The sequence below is a fragment of the Filicampus tigris genome, chromosome 7 (assembly GCF_054856515.1).
Source record: "Filicampus tigris isolate MCC_2025a chromosome 7, RoL_Ftig_1.0, whole genome shotgun sequence".
Classification (NCBI taxonomy): Eukaryota; Metazoa; Chordata; class Actinopteri; order Syngnathiformes; family Syngnathidae; genus Filicampus; species Filicampus tigris.
In genome coordinates this window covers 3,101,506-3,119,883 of record NC_141223.1, presented here as the reverse complement: position 1 = coordinate 3,119,883, position 18,378 = coordinate 3,101,506, and positions in this window count along the sequence as shown.

Sequence of the window (18,378 nt, the reverse complement as noted above, 5' to 3'; positions counted from 1 at the left end):
TCTGACTTTCTCTCCAATAAATTAAAGAGCAATTACACAACTGGTTTTCAAAGCCTAGAGTTTGCGCATGTGTGCGAGGAGTGACATTTTGGCATGTCTGTCGACACATCGCCGCGATCATGCTGGGTGTGAACACTGGTATAAATCATCTATGCAGGCAGAGTTGCTGTTACGACGATGACGCGCTTTGCAATGTAAAAATTATTCACTACGAGTCTAAATGTAACACTGCTACCAATTCATCACAACAATTAAATTGTTGCAAAGGAATTATGATGTCTTGGTTTTGGATGTGGCGTTTAAAGAGAGTGGTATCTTTCCATTTTGCTCGTTTCCTTGTTCAAACAGACTGCAGAATTCTCAGGATTGGACATGCATAACTTCTGTTCTGCCAGGTGAATTACAGTTGTTTTCCCACCACAGTTATTTTCCCCTCCACTTGTGATCTCAGTGAATCCACAGGATCACTGCATGTCCCATCAATACATGTCATTTTAGTTGATATATCCAGTTACAAATAGGGGAGCGCATGGTAGTCGCTTAGGAACAAGGCAGAAAGTTAAATCATAACAAATACCAGTTCCTTATCATAAATTTTCATCGGGAGGCAGCAGGTAAACTAAAATGACAATTGGACTGGAATGCAGACCTCCGCCAAGACCATCCATCCAGTGTACATCCTGGACTAGTCAATCTCAGGGAGCAAATAGACAAACAGCCATTCAAATTCATATTCACATATATGGACCATTTAGATTTAGATTTAGATTTGTATCAGCACCAATTTGTACACTTTCATAAAAAACAAGTTGTTGTTGGTAATCCTGGCAACTATCAGAGGTGGGCATTTTACAAAATGTTGCTGGTCGTCATTTGTCATCCACCAGCGACCCGGGTACCCGTCTCATTCGTCAGTCTGTCATTTTTCATGGCAAATTGAATTGCAATCATCAGTCCGTCATACTCGGGTGTCAGGAAGTGGCGTGCAGGACCCCAAAACAGCAAGGCAATAGGGATGAGGGTTCAGGTAGGTTTAATGGACAATGACAGCATAAGCCGTATAGCTCAACGTGACTAGAGTAGTAGGGCTGGACGTGACTGGAAAAGCAAAGTATGGCGAGACTGGAGAAGCAAGACAGGGCGAGACTGGAAGAGCAAAGCAGGACGAGACTAGGAGAGCAAGGCCGGACAAGTCTGGGAGAATAAGGTTTGACATGACCACGGAAGCTGGGCTTGATGTGACTGGGGCAAAACATAATTATACCAGACTAACATTGCTAGAATTCACACCCGCAAAGACACAGACAGACTAGGACAGCAAAGACACTGACAATGACCCGACCAGGCCTGAGCGAAAACTAGGAACTTAAATACAGGCACACTGACGAGACAACGAGAAACACCTGGACAAGATGCGCAAGGTAAGAGGGAGCTGATTGGCTAACACTAGGGAGTGGAAGGCACACAGGTGGACACAATAATCATGACGAGGCAGACAGACACAGAAACACTGAGCAAAACATGAAACTAAAAAAAAAACAAAAAAACAAGCAGACCATACATGACACAGTCCATCAGTCAGTCCGTCAGTTAAGTCTGTCACAACTTTGTTGGTCCGTCAGTCGATCCCCCCAAAAACATCAGGAAAACGGGCGTCCGCCAGTGACGTGATGAGTGATGAAAACCCACCTCCGTCATTCGTCAGTCCATCTTTTTCAAAAGGTGTCCTGTCGTTCGTAAATCAGCAGCAAAACGGGAGCCCCTCTTTGACGGACCGACGGGCCGTTCTGTCGGTCTGATGGAATGCCCACCTCGGGATACTACCAAATAAGACTGAATGAACCATATTATTAGAACAGTGGAGCCTCTAAATTAAACACAATGCGTACCTGCAACAATATACTTGATTTATGTATTTATTTATTGAGAACATTAAGGAATACAGACAATTTCCATTATTGTTTTGACGAGCTATGCCAAAGACCATTTTTCAATGTTTCGTCACGAAGGGTTAGGAAACAGCTGATAACAAGCCTTTGAGATAAGCTAAGTAAACACCGGTCAATCCGGGCCATAAAACGTGAGTGAGTTGCAAGCAGCCGATACAGTAAGTTGTCGCTGCTTTTGTAAGACTGCAACCCCGTGTCCCATTTCTGGACAAATCATTGAACAAAATGTCAGAAGCTTTGAGAACAATTGCATGTCTCAGTCATCATACCTCCTTTACTACCTTCAGGCCTACTCTTCACTGAGTTTTTATGAGGCTCAAGTAAAGACATCCATAGTATCTGCCCCGGGGGCTAAAGGTTGGAGGAAAGGGAAGCTAGCAAAGCGCCTATTCATAACTGTTAAAAACTTAAGCCTTCCTCTAGGTCTTAGCTGCTGATAGAATAACGTCCATTGACTGATAAGGAGGAGGGGGTCGTCTTTCAGCATACAATCTCCTGCGGGGCTTACTTAGAGGGACGCACAATCCCCCATTCAGAAAAGATGAGCAGTGGCACTCATGAAGAAAAAAAAAAAAAAAAAAATGTGCAGAGGGCATGGAAATCTGTCAGCGAGTGAGGGGCAATTTGTCAGCGTTAGAAATCCAGAAAGAAGCCTAAGAAATATATGTGTCTGAGCATGGTCTTGGAGATGAATGACAGAAAGACAGCCAGAAATGTGGAAGGACAGAAAATATGTTGGCAGCCGCTTCCAGGCTGTCAGGTACATGTCCAGGTCCAATGATGTAATCGTGGGTTAGCCAGTTCAACAAGCAGCAGGGCTCTTAGTGGAGCTTTGGCCCAGCAGGTGAAATGCAACAATAGCCCGATTCATTTCCCGTGTATGCCTCCAAAGTGGCGACAGAGCCCCAACACTTGGAGAAGGAGGTGGAGGGCCATTAGAAAGCTCTTTATATCCTCTACATCTGTCCCCTGCCCTCCTTTTTTTTGTGTATGGCTCAGCATCAGAGAGCTCAGTAACTCAAACCTAGCCTGATCCCGCTGCTGCATTCTTGTTGCTGCTTCAAATTCTTCACAATGCTTCATTTATGTTTCATTTATTTAAAAAGCTCTGAAATGAATTTTTGAAATCATTTCATACAAAAAAGTCAGTTTATATGGTTTGCCTGTTCGCAGAGTTGAGCACGTTAGCCTTTTGTGCCAATCTGTCCTCCGTCCACGACGTTTAAAATTAGGCGTGGACCGGCCTATAGACGGGTACTATTCCCCCCCCCGACAAAAAGGCGAATGACAGGCGACGGAAGGGCACCCACGCTGCAGACGGATAACTAATAACCGACACTCAAAAAGTAAAATGCCCAGCTCTGCTAATCACTATAATTGTTACTGTCATACTGTTTCATTTCTTCTTAGTACTTGCTTTTAGGGTGCTTCAGCTACTTCAAAATACTTTATTGGGGGTGTTGAATTTTTATATATATTTTTTTGATTTAAAAACATAATTTGAACAAGGTGCTGCAAAATCTTGAAGTTACATAATTAAAGTTTTTCGAGTTTTGACCTTGGAAAGTGTTTATGAACTCTGACAGGCTTCAGTTAAAAAAAACAATCTTTCGGTCCATCTGCTGTAGTTATTGTTGAAGCCATCTGAATGGATGGTTTTGTTGTTGTACCGTTTATTGCCACAGAGGGGCATTGTACTGTGAACATTAATGGACACTTGCAGGTAAAAACAAAACAAAGACATTTACAAACTGATTTGCTCAACTGCTCTGCCATTGTTTCATCAAATCCTGTTGGCAGGTCAAAGGGGTAATTCCTGTTTTTGATACATCATGTGTATATGACCTTGAAATGGCAGATAGTTCTACAGGTGCACAGGTAAGTTGTTTCGTCCAAATGATAAGGTGGCTGTTTATGATGACAGATTTAAAACAAGTATTACAAAAGGAAAACCACCACTCGCCATCTATCGCCTTGTTATTTCACGTTTGAGTTATGATGCTTAGCTAATGCATCCGTCTTTCTTTTCACGAAAGATGGTCCGAGTCAGGAGTGCAGGCTATATTTACACCCCTGCTAAATTATACACTACGCATTAAATGAGTCACAGTGTTGAAATGGAATTTGTTTATACAGCATGAGCTGAATGCTGCCCGATTGTAGGGTGTGATTACACCAGGAAGCACACAGTGAACACACTTTTTTTGCCTCCTGGTATGCTAGGTGTAGTGCAGTTTTAGTTTCATTATTTTTTTTTTTTATTTTTACAATCATCACAACATACACCGGATATAAAAACTCTGCACACCACCCTTCAAATGCCAGCTGTTTGTTTTGGTGATTTAAAGTGCCTTTGCCAGCTAAGAAGCCTGTAGGTTTTATACTAAGTCTGGCTGGTATTTTGAACTTTTTATAATTGCCTTCACCTTCAATTGGTAACGGGTGGGTAACGGGTGTGTGCTGACTCCCGTTAACATGATTTTGAATGTGACTGGTTAATTCTGAACAGCCACATCTCTAGTTATGAGAGGGTGTTATAAGAGGGCGCACTTGTGAAACCACTTTATATCCGTTGTTTTTTTTTATTTGTTTTTTTATTACTCCTCTCGAAAATATGTGTTCTTTTTTTTTCAGTTGAGTTATACAGTTTGTCAGATTAATTGTGGAAAAGGGTTTGAAAGGATTTATCTTGGTCTATTTTTTTTTTGTATTACAAAAACCTGGCATTTATTTGATCATGATTATATGGATTTTCATCTACTGTAGTTGAATATCATAAATGTTTGAATCTCAGTAGAATTTTTTAACTTATATGGCTTTAAAAATATCCATCCAACCATTTTCTATTTAGTTTTCCTTGTTCAGGAGAGTTGGAGCCTGTCCCAGCTGACTTTGGATGAGAGGTGGAATACACCCAGGACTGGTTGCCAGTCAGGGAAGGACAATCGCAAGTCTTCGGTGAGCCTAATGCGCATGCTTTGGAGATCTGGGAGGAAGCTATAAAAACCCAGGCAAGCATGGTAAGAACACGCAAGCTTTACGCAGGAAGGCCGGAGCTGAGATTAAAACCCAGAACCTCATCTCACTGCCATAATGCGGCACCTATAAAATTATTATGGGTAAAGAAAAAATTGTTGCATGACTGAGTGGTTGAGAGAATGTGAGCAAAACCTGAGTATGACATTTAATGATTTAATGATATACTTTAATGACAACAACTGGTCCATGAAGCAAATTTGAAGTGTCATTTTCCCATCACTACATTATTCAACAGAATTCCTAAAACGTGTTTGCATGCCAAAAAGGAAACGTCCTCCATCTGCACTTGAGAATGACACATTTGGTTCTGATTGGGAAGTTAAGAAATTAATAATAGACATTTTGATGTGGCTGTGGCATATAACATTGCTGTTGGAAGAACCATTGAGTTGAGGGGTGTTACATTTAACATAAACATTTCAGTAAAAAAGCTTTAGAATTAATGTGAAGGAATTTATTTTTACACAAGCTGTTCAACAATAATGAACATACATATATCCATACATGGAAACTAATGCATTTTTATTTCATTTTTTTATTCAAATGAACATGTACCATTTAGGACATCATATATTTAGCACGGCATGTAGGCTCAACTTCAGGCAGTCATTGACTGCAAATGATTTTCAAGCAAGATAATAGTTACAATTAAAATGAGGTAATTTGTTCAAAAATACTCAATGGCCCTTGCAATAAATTATCATTTTGAAACCGCTTTCAATCACATTTCAAATCCACTCATGTGTAAAGGTAAGAAATGACCATGACACACATCCCGGCCAATTCTCAGAAATTCCTGTTAGTTTCCATTAAACATTACCCAACTTTATATTATCATATTCTCTGGATTAAAGGTTGTTCACCCCGTTGCATTGAAAATGGCTGTTTTGTCAGCAAATAGTCTTTGGTACCAGGGGAACGTCTAAAGTGACGCCTTGCGAGCGCTGGATGAGAAATGAGTTTGAATGTCAAGCCGCACAGGTGCCAGGTAGCTCAATACTAGCTGAGGACTATGTAATGCTATTGAAGTTAATGGCGGCAGAGGGGAACGTTACCCCGCGGTCATGTGCTCGAATGGATCACAGACACCCGATGGCTGCCAAATACACATGCACAACTCTTCGTCTTATTTCCAAGTCACATTATGGCACACTCATCAGGCCATGTGCTGTTATTGGTCACATGAGGAGACGTACACACATTTTCAGAGAATGGTTTCATTTATAAAGTGGGTCATAAAAAGCAAAATCAGAGGCTTGGGGTGGTTTCTCCTTCAAAATATCTGAACAGAGTGACCTTTTATGTTAAGGTAATAGACTGCAGACATTTGCCCCATAATCTGCATTGATGTGTTTACTTTTCAATTATGTTCAAGCGAAGGGCTTTGATATCACATGTGTAGGTTTTAAAACATAATGTAATGTGGAGTGTGTTAAAACCCATTTATCAACATTGACGGGACAAGTTGAACGAGTAGGAAACAAAGTAAAGAAGGACACCATGGCTGAGAAGGTACGTACTTGTGAACTTTGACTGTTTGCCTGGTAACAAGATGTAAAGTCTGAACGTGTGTATTTTTATGAGGGCTAGACTTAAGAAATTCCCTCATATGGACCCAAGTGGTCACTTTTACATGCAGATGATTTCTGCTCCTTCCAATACCAACACATCCACTGTTAATATCCTTTTTTGCTGTTCCATTTCAGTTGGACCGCGTATTTATGGCCTCTAAATCCAAACCATTGCATGATCTTGAAATTGGCAGACTGTTAAACTGTTTTTTTTCTGAGCCTTTACAAAGCTTAGGGTTAGGAACCAAAACAGGTCAGGGGCATGTTTATATTGGGTCGCGAATGTGTCAGAGTAAATAGCTGTAAGCTATTACGCATTTTCTTGGCAATGGACTATTTGATTTATGTTTGTTGTGATGAACTCGTGTCTTTAGTGGTCTGTGGAAAGTGTAAACTCAAATATTTAAAAATGGTCCCTTTCAGGTGGTTGATGGACCTTCGGTTTGTTTGGAATTGGAATCAACATTATGTGTAGAGAATTAATAATTAATCCATCCCCGGGGTTAAACTATCACTTAGATTTCAATCCGTGATGCTGGCCAACCTATTGATTGATTCTTATTTTGAAAATAAAATTTTCCCAACAAAATAAAGGGATTTGAAGAGTGTCGCCATCGTAACCGCTACTTTGACCTCCTGCATGGACTCTATCAATTCAGTTTCTTCTCATGCCATGTGTGACTGTGCCTCTCGCGCAGCAATTTTCCAGGGAATGAGAGGAGCCACTTTGATTGGCGGTGAATCAAGTTATCTGTGTTCATGCCCACAACGCCGCAAAATGCCCAACCTGCGTGTGTCTTTCAAAATGCCAACGTCCAGTCCAGCCCACCTCTGCGAAGATTTAGACCATTCTTCGCTTTTAAGTTGCACTGGGGATGAAACCAGAGATCGAAATGTTATCAGTAATACATTTTATTTTTGGAATGTACAATAAATGAAAAGTCAAAAAGCTGTGATATAGTTACCCGAAAAGCAGAAATGTTGCAAATTCTGCAACGCTTCTTAAAACCCTCTCAGCTGCCTGTGGCCCTTCCATCTCTGAAAGGCAGCTCACCTGTTCACCTTTGTTTCATTTCAAATTCCTTCCAACGTTTGTTGCTAACCGGATGTGGGTATTCCATTATAGTTTCAGCAAAGCTCCTCGAGCCCAACGTAACAGAGTAACAGAGAAACAGTTCTGATCGGTTAATTTGGTTTCTTAAAAATCAAACTAGAGGTACAAAATCGGGCCAGTGAGGGATGATTTTTTTTCATTTACTTCTGTCAGGTCAGATTGACAATTTTAGCAAAAATGGAAAAAAGTAATACTTTGAAAACACCCCCTTTAACAACTTAATCATTGTCCATCATAACACAAAGTGTACTCATGGACAAAAGCATGTCTCCACTAGAGATTTGATACCTTCCACTTTATTTTGAAATCCTCAATGATCCTACTGGAAGTCATTCTCTCAGTCAAGAATAGAGGGGATTTGCTGTGCGCTGTCATCTTGCTTCACTGTCATTTAACTGTTCTGTATTTTCAGAGGGCAAATGGAAGGGAAATCCCCATCCAGGGAGATGAAAGCATGGAGCTGAAAGTGGACTTGTGTTAATCACGGTGGTCTTGTCCTCCCTCCGTCCCTGCCTTCCTACTTGCTGTATATGCTTACTTTGAGTCAGAAGTAGAAGCCCTCCACTTGCTCGCTCAGCCACCTTTTTGAGCAGTCAACAGTGGGCCTGTGATGTATCGGCTATAAAATGCCAAATAAAACTTATGGGCAGCCATTGGCGGAGTGCAGGAGCCCATGCGACACAATGGATCATTGTTATGGAATGGATGATGTCATGACTCGGTTGCTCCTCTTCATTTACTCTCGTTTGTTAAAGGCGGAAGCTCTCGCTGTATCTCTGCACCTCTCTGATGATGTCATGTCTCCTCCATTGCATTGCCGCTTTTTGCACAAATCTGCTCCCTATATATATATATATATATATATATATTGCCACAAAATCAGACATCACAGATCAGCACCCGGTACCATCAAAGGACCACAATATTATACCGTTCTAAAAATAGCTCACAAGTCATGGGGCATTGGGATTTCCTCTGAATTTTGTAGAAGTGATCGTTTGAAAATGTAAACTCTTGCAGGGATTTATAGAAAGTGTCACATATTGATTATCAGTTTCACACCGTGCCTCTACTATGCGAAACGATTAACATGATCAGTGTTTTCATATAGGTGAATATCCTAAATTATTAGAAATGATATAAAATTAAAGGTCATTTGAGCATTTTATTTCAGAAGTGTGTATCAAACTGGTAGCCCTTCATATTGATCACCCTCAAAGTAGCTCTCAGTATATAAAAGGTTGGTGACTCCTGAAGCATGCTATGCTCAGACTGCAGAACCATTAACAGACCCAACTGAATAAATTCATCAACGCTTTTGTCATAGCTTCATTTATCCGTTTAACAGAGCCACTAATCCGATGTTATCCGGTCAAAGCAATATGTTGCTCTATTATAAATACGGTACATACATACACCATATAAGATAATTTCAAAATAAAAATCCAACAGTTAAATATGACAAGTTTTGTAAAATAAATAAATAAGCAAAAAAAAAAAACAAAACAAAAAAAAAACACAACAGCACATTTACCACTCTCTATTTTCTGCTAAGTGTCACTGGCACTGTCGTGATTCCCTTCCCTGACTTCTGAGCAGGCAGGGTGGGCTCAGTTGCCTGCGGTGACCGTGTGAATGGTTGTATGTCTCTAAATGTACCCTGTGATTGACTAGCGAGCGTTCCAGAGTGTAGGCTTCCCTTTTTAGGGAAAGGTCCGAGCTCCGTACAACCTTGAAAAGGATAAACTGTACAGAATTGAAAGGGATTGATATTTTTCATATGAGTGGCCCACTAGTAAATGACTTCTCACGACTGCAGGTGGCACAAAAGTAAAACAAAAAAAACAAAAAAAATGACAAACGTTCACATGATTTTAACTTGCGGTCAAGATTCAGTGCGTGCAAGTTTGTGCGAAAATATCTTCGGCTACTATATAAACTTAAAAATGCTAGATTTACAGCAAAGGAGAAACATTTCAATAATTCCTCCCCAATCGTGTTCCAACCGCAAACTGTTTGTCATTCAACGCTTATTTTGCAAGTAAAGTGAACATTTGGATTCCTGCCACAAAAAACAGCGTGTATATAATAATTCACCTGCGAGCTGGCTCGGCAGGTAGTAATTAAGCAGATCAGCAATAAAACTTTCCAGTGAATGTCAAGATGCAAAAGAGGGCAAAGGGTTTACGTTCCTTTTTGGTTCCAGTGTGCAATGGTCTCTTTATGCTACCTAATAATTTGTGAATTCATCTAATGAGGTTTAATGTCAGGTTATTGCATCTGAATTAGTAAGGTCCCCTCCTGCCGAATGTGATTTTGTTAATTTAACTTTTTTTTTTTTTTGTCTGAAGTTACCGACAGCAAAATAAGAACAAAAAACATTCTTGGGCCCAACTAAAATGTAGGTCAAAACTTGTGTTTAAGATAAATGAATACATTCCAACAAATTTGTTGGAAGACACAAAGCTGACAGGAAAAAGGAAGAAGTCACTGAAAAAGAGTAACACAAGTAAGACAATACGAAAACCACATTTAATCTAATTTTATTTGAGAGTTGACTGAAAAAAAATGTTGCAGTATTTCAAATAATGGAGTACAATACTACGGAATCCAAAATTAAGTAAACCAACAGGATACATAAACGTTAGCATTAAATTCAGTTGGGGTTAATGATTTTGGAAAATAATCTAATTGTGATGTATTTTCCTCAATGTTGCGATTGCGACTCAATACGCAATTGTTTTTCCAAATGTATTTTTGAACCAACACAAGCAATTAGTCTTCAGATCTATTATACATTTAAGGGTACCATGAAAAAGTCCAATGAAGCATTAAATCAGGCAGAAATTAGTCATGACAACATTAATTAAGAAAGACAGTAGTTATCTACCATAATTACAGGTGTAAACTTACTAAATACCCTGACACACAACGCAGTCTTGAACATGTTCACCGCAGCAAAAATTTGCCATGTGGCGTTTATATATAACTATATACTGTACGATAAATCAGTAAGACTAAACTAATGTGCAGATTACAACAATGATGCAAGCAAACCTTTACAACTTCACCATATCCATCTTTTCATAGTTCATGAAACTTAATTTGTAGAAATGTGGACTCCAACTGCATTTTAAAGAGACAGTGTGAAAAATAAAATTGATTTTTCAATATTCTTTCATTTTAAAAACCCACTGTTAATTTCAATAATATACAAAATTATGTTCATATCAGCGTCATTTTTTAATAAAATCGTAGGTAATCGGTAATTATATTACACCGGTCGCGCCTCACCTTACAGGAGGCTGACATGTTTCGCTGACATTTTTCTGCTACGGATACTCGAAGGTGACAAATCACCTGATCACAAAATGCTGGATCAATGACTGCAACATGTGGAACAAATGCAATGCACTTACTTCATCTAGACAAAGATTCCCGATCTCAGTTGCATCACACATGTAAGATGCAAGAATATATCTGCTTGCCGCTACATAACTTCTTCGATTTCAAAAACAGATAAGCGCCACTCATTTTGTCTGTCTTCATTTGCTTTTTTCTAATTCGGACTAGGCAACATCTGGCTACGTACAGACTATGTATCCTCATATGTGACTGCTGACAACTTTGCAGGGTGCTGTCATTTTCAAACCATTTGACCAGATGAGATGTTTCGATTGGTCACCTCGCACATAGCAGGCATGGTGATTTTTTTTTTTTTTTAAACTTTTTTATTTATTTAATTTTTTTTTTTTTTTTTTTTTTTTTTTTTTTTTTATGTCCACTGATAGTGTAGTGGTACACACGCCTGAGTTGTGTGCGGGCAGCGTGGGATCGATTCCCGCTCAGTGACAGTGTCTATGTGTGCCCTGCGACTGGCTGGCGACCAGTTCGGGGTGTAGTCTGCCTTCGCCCATTGACGGCTGGGATAGGCTCCAGCAATTCCCCGCGACCCTGTATAGGATAAGCGGTTTGGAAGATGACATGACATGACAATTTTTTTTTTACCTCGCGTGGCGATCCAACAAATTAGATACTCACCTCAGTGTCTCATGAGAATTTACTGAAAATTCTGTGGCAGGTCATCTCCGCCTGTTCTGAGCCCCTAGGCTACACTCCCAATGACCAGTCAAATCGCAGCCCTTGCAATTAGCAAATTAAGTTTTATGATGTAACAATTATAGTGCAAATGCAATTCATTTTTTCAGCCCTAAAATTGTTTGTGCCGTTGTTTAATCGAGTCGACCAATAAGTGACCAGAAGTGGCCAAGGTTACACCTATGGTCTCTATCGACTAGGTACCATGTAGTGGAAATCGCACGCCATTAGGGAGTCACCCCAAAAAGCATTGTTCAAATTGCGACTAAAGTATATGTACAGTGCATACAACACTTCCACAACAGAATACCTAGCGTCTATCATAAGAATAAATAAAACAGTGTCAACTTCTGGCACATTACATTTTTGTGTTTGTGTGTTTTGTTTTTTTAAACTTGATGGAACCTCATCCTGGAAGTGTGTGAAACCAAAGAACAGCGGCTTTGCCCAAAGCCCTGTTCTGTCTCCCTCGTCTCCCCGTGCCATCCCCAGTGGTCGCCAACGTTCGGCCCACCAGCCCACAAGCGGGGACCAGCCTAGCCTTCCACGCTTCAGCCATCCAGTGCTCCGTCACCCTGGCGTCGCATGACATTCTTTCCCACAGGCAGTCGCATAGTTCCAGCGTCTCCTCATGCGAGGGGCCTGGGACTCTGCAACAGGCGGGGGGCACTTCAAAGGCCGGCCGGCCCACAGCTGCAGCCTGTCGCTCCAGCAGCCAGCTCCAGTTTGTAATCATTATTAAAGGCTTGACCTCGGAGGCATCTCTGCCGCTGTTCACACCCCCTTTCCAGCCGTGATAACGCTGCATGAGGCTCCTCTCAAGGCGACTCCTGTTACCCATCATCAGTGTGGCTCAAGCATTGTCCTGCGCTGTTGTTGTGCTGGGGTGCGGTAAGTGATGAAAAGAGCCATGTTGCTGATTGTCAATAAAGGCCGGCGGTAGCTCATCTTTCAGGAGTCTTGGTTCAATTTCAAATGGAAAATAGCAACTAGTTGTTGGGAATTTCAATCCTCTGTGCGTCTCACACAGCTGCCTCCAATCTTGGAGGGATGCTGGTCTGCTTCCCGATGACCCTTGAGCAAGACAACAAGACCCCGTCCCACCCAGCTCAAGATTCACTCTTGACATCGCTCTTTGCAGACGTGCACGTGTGTGAGCTCGTTCTCTGTGCGGCGTGCAACACAAAATAGTCCCGCGTGTGATTTTGGCGCGTTGGACATCCGGGTTACTTCCGTGTTCATCCTGTGAGGCTGGTGTAGTTTTCGAGAAGTATATTCAGTAAAATGCCCTTTGCCACACTTTCTACAACTGCACCACAACAACATCATTTGCACTCCTCACCAAGAAACATGACGGCCTGGCGAGTGGATTTCTTCCAAAAATGGATCGGGGCAAGGAACATATGGCCGTAAATAAAAAAGGAAAAAACACGTTTTACGCAATGTCGTGGTTTATACTGCACAGTATAAAAGTGGCTTCCCCGGATGGAGGAAGTATTTTTCAAATCAAGACTTACTGGCCACAGCCCTCTTCTCGGACACACTCAGTAAACATCGGAGGTGGGCTATTTTTCTTCGTTGTTTTTATGATGTCACGTGAGAGGGCTTGTACTCAAATAAGGAAGTGGCGACAGCTCCGATATACAGCCTGCGAGCTAGTGAGGTGTGGCATCAGCATTGACATGTGGAGGCGACTCTACACTGCATGCATACCCGACTCGCTCTGATGAAGGCCCAAGTGTTGACAGCCAAAACTGTTAGCAATGTAAGAGAACTTCTTTTTACATACACGCACGCACGCACACACACACACACACGCACACCCCCGCACATAGACAAAACGCTTCTGAACACAAGAAATCGCAGTCAATCAAATCGGTAACCCTTCACTTTTTGAACATCGTCTCGAATTTGTATATCGTCGCTGTCCTGTGAAAAACACTTATGTCCAATTTGGGAAACATTTTGAATTTTCACGTTAATGCAATGTCTGTAACGCAGAACCACCATTCGTGGAAAAATAAGAACATTTTAAAAAATGGACAAAAGTGTTTTTCACAGGACAGTGATGATTTGGTAATTAAACGTCTGTAAACAATCTCCAGTATTGTTAGGAAATCCTTCAAAAATCGGAACAATTTAGAGTCATGATGTGTGTTTTGTTGAATTTGTTATGATTAGATATAATTTTGTTCATGTCACGTTTTCTCTCTGTCCCTTTTTCATGTCGTGTCTACTCAATATGTGTTCGTCTTCACCTGTTCTCATCAGCCCTGTTCCTTGTGTCAACAAATCGGCTCCCCCCAGCATGTCTTGTCGTGGGGTGCTTCATTGTCTCATCAGTTTGCTTGTATTTAGTTGCCTGGTGTCTTTCAGTCAGTGTCAGATCAGATCATCAAAAAATCATGCGTCCCTAGTTTTGTTATGCTTCCTATTGTGGTGAGTGTTTTGTTTCCCCGTGTTTCTTCACTTTGAATCAGATTTTGTAGTAGTTTCTTTATTTAGTAAAGTATTTTGATTCTTCCATGTGCCTTGTTTGCTTTTGCTTTCTGAAAATAAATGTTTTTTTTTTTTTGTCAATATAAGTACATGATATACATAATAGGACATATATATACGTAAGTACAGATATATACACCTGTATACACCTAGCAGCCACAGTATTATGAAAATTGGCCATCAAATCGATTGATGGTCTGATTGATTTAAGCATACTGAATCAACAAGAAATAAAATAAGATAATTGAAGACTCTAAATTCTCCAGAGGTGTGAATGCGAGTGTGAATGGTTATTTGTCTATTTGTGCCCGGTGATTGGCTGGTGACTACTTCAAGGTGTACCCTGCCTCTCGCCCAGTCAGCTGAGAAAGGCTCCAGCGTGTCCGTGAGTATAATAATGTGTAATAATATGTTTTTTTCATAGCTGCATTTTTTTGGGGGGGGATCACAATGAGGGCTGTGTCGAAAATGTTTGACAGAATACGGTTAATCTTGCTTATTCGTGGCAGCTTTATTGGCGTGCAATCATTTAAATGCCAATTCATGAGAATTTAGCTTGGTCACCAAAACTGGTTATGTTTATTTATTTATTTATTTATTTATGTATCATTGGAGAAGTCATAGCAACTACAGTGGAAAGCAATAATTTTCAGACCTTCGTTGAAACATCTGCATCCATAGTGCAAAAAGGCTGTAAATCGCAATAAAAAAAAAAAACACTTCTGCACATCCGCTATTAACAGTCATGTCGGGTGATAACAATCATCCGGAGCACAATAGCCTCATGCTTGAGTCATTCAAAAAAATCTAGCAACAGATGTTAATGCGCCAACAGTCAGAATAACATTTGTTTTACTGTATTCTTTTTTTTTCCCCATGAATGTCCGATGCTCAATAAATATGCAATGTTACTGAGTCACACCAAAACAAGAGCCGCAGGTGTTCACTAATAGCAGGCCAGTCGAATGAGTGGGAGGACGTCTATACCAGGTGTGCTTACAAAATGCGGAGCTTGATAAGCCTTTATTAAAGAGTCATCTCATTGTGTGACATCCAGCTGTGGCGTGCGTTTGACCTCGATCGACGTGCACTTAATAATCAATCTGTGCGTCAAGTCATTGGCTTTTATTAGCGTTATATGTTGCATTTGCACGCGTACGGCTGTTTTGAACGCTGACATTCTCCTTAACAATGTTTGGCTTGCTTCTGAGGGCAATAAATCCAGGCTGCACCTTTGCTTCAAATTGCCAGGTTGTCAGTGTTAATTGCATAGTTTTGCAATGATGATGGTGATGATGATCTCTCTATGAAAAAAAAAAAAAAAAGTTCACAGTCGTCCCCATTTTTGCTGCCAATAAATGGCAAGCATGCATTGTCTCATGTAAAGTTGCCGGTGGAAATTTTGATTGAATATTAAATGTCGAGTCATTCATCACCAGGAGATTAAAAAGGCAAAGCAATGCGTGCGTTTATTCTCTCTAACAGCACTGGGGTCACCGGAGACTTAAAGCCTGACAACCTTTGTCTTTCAAGTATAGTTAAAAAAAAACAAAAAAAAAAACTGTTGACGTACAACTACATTATTACGAGATGCAGGATGAAGGATTTTTGTAATGTATCCTTTTTATACTCTCACAGATGAAATAATAATACATCTTGGTTTGTGTGGCGGTGATCATCTCGACATATTTGTAAATTGTAACATGAAAGGCACCTCGACACCAGTGTGTCTCGTAAGGGTTACGCCGCTTACGCGTCCTCCAAGCCCATTGCAGGGATCACGTGGAAACATTTAATAATTTATTTTCAAAATGATAAATAGATGTTCTCATTCATTTCACGAGCTCATCAATAAGTTGTTATGTGTGTGCTACAACTCGTTTCCTTGGGGAGATAATAACCTCCACGGCAAAATCAGCTCAAATGTCTCATTAAAGCTCCGATTACTGATGAAAAGAAAGTAAAACTGCTACAGTGCGTCTCTAGATTATTTTTGTTATGTGTTTAAATTTTAAATTTTAAATGCCTGTGACAATGGGTCTTATTGAAATGAGCTCCGTTTTTTTAACAGAGGCAGAATTATTGTTTTAATTTCATTTTTTTTTTTAATTTATATTATTTGAATTGTTTGGGAACGACTGTGGTAAGACTTTAGCGGGGTTGCCATTATAAGGACAATCTGCTTTTTATTTTATTTTACTTTCTTGTCATGATACAAAAGAACGATAGCAGCGGTGAAGAGGAAAATTGTGACCGTAGAACCGGGAAATAAAATTGTGACAACATAGGAAAGTAGTACATATGTCTCTGTCCTGACTGCTCAGTATAATATGGAAAGTCATTATTTTTGCTAAAGAAATGAAGAAACTAATGCAGGAATCAAACTATAGTCATTTAGAAGTAATTAGTTACAGTACATTACTAATTGATATGGCATTAACCTTTACACATGGATAACCTTCAAGAAGACCAAAATAACAGATTACAAATGTTGATAATCTAAATGACCAACTTCCTTTTTTTTGTTTTAGACCAACTTTCCATTTTTTCACGTCAAAATATACGAAAATATACTTACAGTAAAAATTCAAATGTCAGTTGCTAAAAACACTGAATACGAATTGTTGCCTAGAGTCTTAATTTCAGAAGTTTTTTTTTTTTTTTTTATCTTGTTGTCTTTGAATTTAATATTTCCAGTCAAAGTGCAATAAAGTGTAATACTCACCGGACTTGTATTGCCTGTTATATGCTCCTAACACTGGTCAATTAACAGACAAATGAACACTGTTTCACTTCAGATATGAGTATATGTGACCATGCGCTCCTTATTTAGCTCATAGCGCTAACCTTTTTGTTGTTGTCCTTTTAAATATACAATATCGCTGCATGATTGTGTTTTTATGGATACTCCAGGAGGGATTTTCGGCTGCCACATTGTTCCAATATCCATAACCATCTGCGTAAAGTTAGTTCCATCCGTGTCAGACTGATGACTTCAAATGCACTACGCCTGCACAAACAAGCCTGACTATTGTGCTGTCATAACAGAAATCACTCAATGCAAGCTCACAAGATGAACATCCTCCGAAAACATTATGCCGCAGTCCCCTGTCATGTTACATGTCTGACATTTTCTGATTGTTTTTAGTACACATTCTGGTATTCAAGGCATTGTGCACCCTATGCCAATTAGATGGAAAAGGATATGATCTAATGCACCCTTGGCTATCTCAGTTATTCTGTAGCATCATGGTAAAGACACAACAGGCTCTCGTGGAGTTTCGCCGACAGGGTGCTGACAGATCCAAACAGATGCAGAAGCCTGTTTACCCCCACCCCCCACCCCCCCTTGCTGTCGCCTCTTTTTTGTCTCCCGTTTTTGTTTTGTTGATTTGTTTATTTTTGGTTTCTATTCAATCAAGGGCCTATTGAGGCGTAGGGAGATGTAGACATAATATGGTGGTGGCAACGGACAAGAGGGGTACAGTGGGACAAGAGACCCCCCCGGGCGTGCTGTTGGAGCAGGATGCCAGGAATGGTTGCAGGGTCCCAGCGGCACGAGCCTGCGACACTTAACAAGCGCCTTGCAGTTGTCCTCTGCCTTGATCTGGTCTCATCTTGAGGTGTGCGTAGTCTCAGGGATGTGATCCACAGAAGAACATCCAGAGCGGTTGAAGCAATTTAACAACATCCTTGTGGTAGATATTTCCTTTTTTTCACTTGAGAAATTGCAGGATTTCAAATGGGGCAGTTCAAGGCTTCTTGTTACAATGCGTTAACACACTTGGTGTGCTGAGTAACAAGGACACATTCCCTGGCTCCCTCCATATCCTTTGGGAGGCCATGGATCATGTATGGGACTTGTAGGCTACAGAGAGAAAGCCAAGCGCATAAAAATTGATACGTGTTTTGGAAAAAAAAAAAAAGAAAAGAAAAGTTATATTCTGCACATTCCTGAAAAATCCCTAAATGCACTCATCTCAAAGTGTGTGATCCACTGTGTTGTGTTTTCAACCTTCCACGAGTACTTGCCAACACTTCACAATGCTTCACATTGATAAAGTTAAAAGGAATATCAAGTAAACGAGGGATGATTGATTTATTTCAT